Below are 6,192 nucleotides of genomic sequence, written 5' to 3' on the forward strand. Positions count from 1 at the left end.
TTTACTACCCACAAGGGGCTAAACATAGAGAGGACAAACAAGGACAGACAAACGGATTAAGTTGATTATATCGACGCCAGTGTTTCTCTGGTACTTTATTATCGACCCCGAAAGGATGAAAGGCAAAGTCGACCTCGGCGGAATTTGAACTCAGAACGTAACGGCAGACGAAATACCGCCAAGCATTTCGCCCGTCGTGCTAACGATTCTGCCAGCTCACCGCCGCAACAACAATAATAATATAAACGCATTGGTTAATTTCACTCTTTTATTGCAAGTCAAATAGTTAGTTTATCTAACGATCTGACTAACAAAGGAATACAAATTAACGAGTGCGACGTGCTTTATAGATGACATCATGACCCTCTCTTGAAACAATACCATTTAAATGTTATGGTATTTATTAGTTCTCCGATTCCTTTCAGGAGTGTGCAATAAAAACAATACCAGTTGGGTAGAAAAAAATGAAGTCATAAATATTATTTTGCGCTGGGAGCTCGATTTTAACCCATATATGCCCATAAAAAATGTTTACTGTATTTAGATGAAACGTTTTGGTAAGCTTTCACACTCTGGAAGAGACGGACAGTATGCAACTATTAGCTACGGGTGTCGACTACCTACTGGACATTTTGTATGGTCATCAGATGCTTTCCGGCGAGGTCATGTCCAAACAAGTACGAGCAGGTTTTGCGTTGCGAAAACGCAATCAGGGGTATAAATGGGTTAACCTCGAGCGCGGGCGTGCGGAAGACAAATTTTTGTACAAATATTGCTGCAGTCACGGTGATGTTGGGTAGAAAGAATAGGTGCCTGAGCTATTTGAGATTATCCCAATATTCGAAACCGTTACGGGATGCTTCAGTGTTCAAGTTTTGTTTGGTACAGAGGGAAACCTGAATAGTGAACGGATAAATATTCAAGTTAAACATCCAAAAGATTTTCAAAGAACTATGAAAACCATTCTGCGAGTTGTGTTGATTGCTGATGCTTACACTGCAGATTCGTTTGTTGTATCTGTTGTATCTTATTACAACGAAGTCTTTACTTCATGTCGCGAGAAACTTATCCGAGCGAGCAGAATATGGCCAAGAATTGATAATTTAGCAGCAGGTTGCATTTATTCTTCCCGCCCATTGAATTTTTCATTCTCTAGCTTCTCGATCTCTGGAACTCGTTTCATTACCCTCATCTTATCATCCTATGGAATTTTGATATTCACTTTTTGTTAATCTACAAATTTGTAGGATCAAGCCTTTCTTCTTTCAAAGTCCCTTACGCCAGCGCTACTCAAACTGGTAGGCCGCTGACCGGTGCCGGTCTGCAAGCCATCAGCTGCCGGTACGTGTTAAGTTTCCAAAAAGAAAAAAAAACGCTATAAATTGCTAATAAAATGCTTATGTAATACTGTAGTAATTGTTTACAAAATAAAAAAAGATAAAAAAATTATATTCACAATATATATATATATAGTTTCCGGTATAAGTTAATATTATTAAGAAATATTACCGGTCCCTGGCACATTGGAAGAAAAAACTGCGAGTATGCCACATCAGATAGTTTGCAAAGTACTGCCTTACGCAATAATGGTCTCAGACCTTGTCTGGAACAAAGTTGTTTATAAAATAAAAGGATGTTAACTCATACTATATATATATATTTTTCTATTCTCAAGAGGTATGGTAAAAGCGTGGAGACATCATTACTTAAAACAGTTTCTATAAACAAATTTTGAAAATCAAAACCGTCACAGCGCCAAGGAGCGATCGATTACTTCTAAATTATGCCGAGTTTATACAAAAACGCTCTCAATTCCCTATTTATAAATATTTTTACTTTTAGAAAAGCTATCTCAATAAGGCGATCATGCCTGTGTGCCTTAATTTTCCATGGAAGCATGGAAATATGGGCGCTAGAATGACAATCACTTACAGATACCGACCGTGCCTAAAGCGTTTTATAAGCTACCAATTTTACCTTATATAAATTGGGCTGCTATTATTTTTCAGCCCCAATCCTCCTCATAATCATAATAATTTTCTAAATTGATTTTTGAAAAATATTTTTTTAAAAAAAACGAGAGAAAAAACGATTTTTCGTGGCCGTCGCCTGTATCACCTGGCTGGCACTCGTGCTGGTGGCACGTAAAAACACCCACTACACTATCAGAGTGCTTGGTGTTAGGAAGGGCATCCAGCTGTAGAAACTCTGCCAGATCCAAGATTGGAGCCTGGTGCAGCCATCTGGTTCGCCAGTCCTCAGTCAAATCGTCCAACCCATGCCAGCATGGAAAGCGGACGTTAATGATGATGATGAATCCAACCAAAAATTTTCATTTTTTGTGACATCTTATTTTTTATTAGGACTAAAAATACGATGAAAACGAAAAGCTAAATAAAAACACAAACAAAAGAAGTACATTTTTCAATTAAATTTTAATATCGATGTACACTATTTACAAATTGATTCTTTTTTTTTAATATTTGTATGATTTTTTTTTCATTTTTCGCTTGTGAAAAAATTTACAAAATGTACACATTTGAAAAAAAAAGTATGTATACATATGTATAATATATAATATATAAATGCATATAAACATGTTATATTCCATCCAGCCATTCTCTATCTTTGCACAATACTGGGTGAAGCCTCAGCATCACCCTTGCCGGCTTATCCATGCCGATATTACATATTATATATGCGACAGATATATGTATTTATATATACAATTCCTTTCATTTTCCCTTTTTTTTTGTATTATATATATATATATTTTTTATTCCAATAAATTAAATTTTTGTATGTTTTTAATTTTAGATTGTGGAGATTTGATAGTTGGTTGTGTTTTTGTTTGATTTTGTATTTTTATTTCTCTGTATGTGTTATGTTTGTTTATAATATGGATATTTCAGCATTGTTTTTATATCACTCCCGTTTTTTGTAGTATTTATAGATATTAGTTCAACAAATGTTTAACTTTTTTCTCATGCCAAGCGATATTAATTAAACCAAATCCTATTTATGATACATAGCCTGTCACAAGTTGCTATACGATAACCAAATCTTACTAATCAATTTCTGACAATGTTGTAAAGAACAGGCTGAAAGGCCAATAAGAGAGAAAGTCATTATCAGTTAATGTTGGACCATAACTATCATCAAAATTGCATTTGCCACTGATAAACAATAGTGCAACCACACCAGAACTGTGGAATTGCAGCCCAGTACAAGTTACAAGGTTGTTTTCGCCAATGTTTCATTTTTATCAGCCGTATCAAGTGTTTAGCTCCATCGACATAAAACTTTGTCTTAATGTTAACCATAACATTATATATACTGTAAATGAAATTAAGACGATGAGGTTGAAATCTAGGAATAGTTTGTTTACTGCAAAGTTTCAGAGGCTACAACTACAGCATAAATCATGCGTTTGTATCAGTTGATAATACCAGAAGGCCTAACAACTACTGCATTGTTGTCTGTGTGTTAAGCCTCATAAACCATGCAGTCCATTTTATGACCTGATAGCTCGGTCAACATGAAACTTGACGAATACAAAAACATGGATGATGATATCCAACAAAGACCGGACATAGTAACTGTTGCCACAGCGGTCCAGGATATAGCATAAATCATGTTTGTATCAATTGAGGACTCCATCCACATGAAGTGTTTACCTTGTCTGGAGCTAATTATGCAATTTAAGATTAGAAATACTAACGTGTGTAAAACAGTATTTCAAAGGAAAGGAAAATAAAGATAATGAAGAGTTTCTCAGAAGATTATGTCCTTAGTTTTTACTATTCATATCTAGTTGATATTGTCACATCATTCATTTGGTTTCATTAACTTCATAGTATATATTACTGCTTATATTAATTATTACTAACTCATTCCAACGATCCCACCGCAACGTCACACACTTCGACGAGAAAAGTTAAGGAATTTAAAGTATAGCTGGATTTCTGCAATTTATTAAGCTAGTATTTTCTGGTGCCATATTTAGCTTGCTTTCTTGTCTCCACCCGCAAGCAAAATTGCACGTTGAAAAAAAAAAGACTCAAGTGTTTGAATGATACATTTTACAAAAGGTGTGTGCATTTTTTGATTTTCAAAACTTAAGTTATGTGAATTAAGAAAATGGATTTTGTATTTTTTTGTAAATGAAAAATTCCTTTCATTTAATGAATAATCTAAATTGTAATAATTATTTTGTAAAATGTGTTCCAGTTTGTGTGTTTTGCCTATGGTGTATTTATTTATAGAGGCATATTAAAAAAAAATACCATTAATACTCTACAGGCTGCAACACTGTAGACTTGGTGGGATGTGGTTGGGAAGGTCCGTCAATTTTACATCAGTCAACCTTCGATACCGAAGTGGTCTACAGCAGGGATTGGAACTCGGTGCAAGGAATGGATACACCTTATAATTGTGCCAATCCACTGACCTTAGAATAAATAATAACTAGTAATAGAACAGAGAACAGAGAAATGGGGAGAGAGAGAGAGAGAGAGAGAGAGAGAGAGAATACTGATTTGTTATTTGATACGGGAAATACTTCAATTGTTATTTTGCCCTAATTGCCATCACAATTTCACGTATTCTAAGTTTAAAAAAAAAAAGAGATAGAAAAACAAGCTTGTTTGATTGATTGATAAAGCATTCTGAAATGTTTTCGGCGATGAACACCACAACACTAAACACACCAGCAGGTGTCTGCAGTGTGTTGTGTGTGTATGTGGAAAGATGGTATTAGAACAAGATGGCTTCTACCCCACGCCCTTTCTTCTCCCCAGCACCAAAAACAAATATCCGCCATTTTATAAATTTTATATGAGGATATTTTTTCTTGTTACCATAGGGATGCGCCACACGTTCTGGTCGTTGAATGTCAAACTAGGATAGGAAGTGTATGTATGCGCGTGCGCGTGTGATAGCACATCTAAGTCAGATAACATTTATGAATGAAAACATGAATGAATCTTATGCAATGTAAGGTGGTTCGTCTCAAATTGAAAATCCGCCAAAACATCAATTCCAACACGCATATATACATACATAATATATATATATGTGTGTGTGTATATATATAATACAAACTTATGTCAGTGTTTGTAAATAAAATCGCACTGTGTGGTAAATCATTCTCTTCATCGCAGTGTGGGGTAAATCAATGTCTCTGTGCTGCACTGTGGTAAATCATTCTGTCAGGTGGGGTTTTTTTTTTTAAGTAAAAAGACCGCAAATGATAAAAGTTCTGATAACAAAAAAACATTCTATCTTGTGTTGTCTTTCAAAATAATTATTTAAAAAATTTTTTTTTTTTTGTTCTGTGGCTATCTTAAATTTCATAAGAGATTTTTTTATGTTTCGAATCTTAATTTTGATTATTATTTTTCTCTGTAGGTGGGTCAATTTCGTATGTTAAAAATTGGATTTTCGTTGGATTTCTTTTCGAACAAATCGTCTTTTTTTTTCACTCATGTTGCTGTTGCTTTGTTGTAATTAACTATAAATCTTATTCTTGTTTTGATATTATTAGAATCCCCATATGTAAAAGGAATTCTTTCTGGGAGTGATGTTCGCATGACGAACAATAATGACGCTAATACCATTTTTGCTGAGTGCTTTGTTTTAATATATTATATATATATATATATATATATATATATATATATATATCAGTGATGATGAATGCTTGGAGAATGTTCTTGTCTTATTTTCTGTTGTGATTCAGATTTTTTTGTCTTTCAAAAAATGTCTTGTAAAAAGAACGAGACGGTGCTAAGACGTTTTAATTTTTTTTTTTTTTTTCGTCTGCGTCAAATGGCCCTCTTTTTTTTTACATAAGGGACAGGTGATGAGGAGGGGAGGAAAGATGAATTTTTTTTTTTTAAATCATATAAGAGAAAGACTGGGAAAGGAAGGGAGAAACAGACAGGAGGAGGTAGTTGTGTCCCTGAGTGAACTACCTTGCAACGATCGTTAATATCTTTAAATATTTGATCTGATGTTTTGAAATGAATGAGGCAGGAGCCAGGAAGTTGTGTGTGTGTCTATATATTATATATATATGCTATAATAATATATATATTTTCTCCATTGGTATCTTTCTTCCAACTGGCACCAACCCCGAGACAATTTCTGCAAAGAAAAATAAAACGAATTATTGAATATTATTATATACAA

General features: G+C 34.1%; 1 long non-coding RNA gene across 1 annotated transcript; it reads left to right on the top strand.

The window, feature by feature from the left end:
• Positions 1–1,234: 1,234 nt before the first annotated feature.
• On the top strand, positions 1,235–4,283 carry LOC118761057. The gene is made up of 2 exons (XR_004997131.1): positions 1,235–1,270; positions 4,124–4,283. It is a non-coding gene; the product is annotated as an uncharacterized LOC118761057 (long non-coding RNA).
• Positions 4,284–6,192: the final 1,909 nt, after the last annotated feature.

Source organism: Octopus sinensis, unplaced genomic scaffold (genome assembly GCF_006345805.1).
Source record: "Octopus sinensis unplaced genomic scaffold, ASM634580v1 Contig07030, whole genome shotgun sequence".
Lineage (NCBI taxonomy): Eukaryota > Metazoa > Mollusca > Cephalopoda > Octopoda > Octopodidae > Octopus > Octopus sinensis.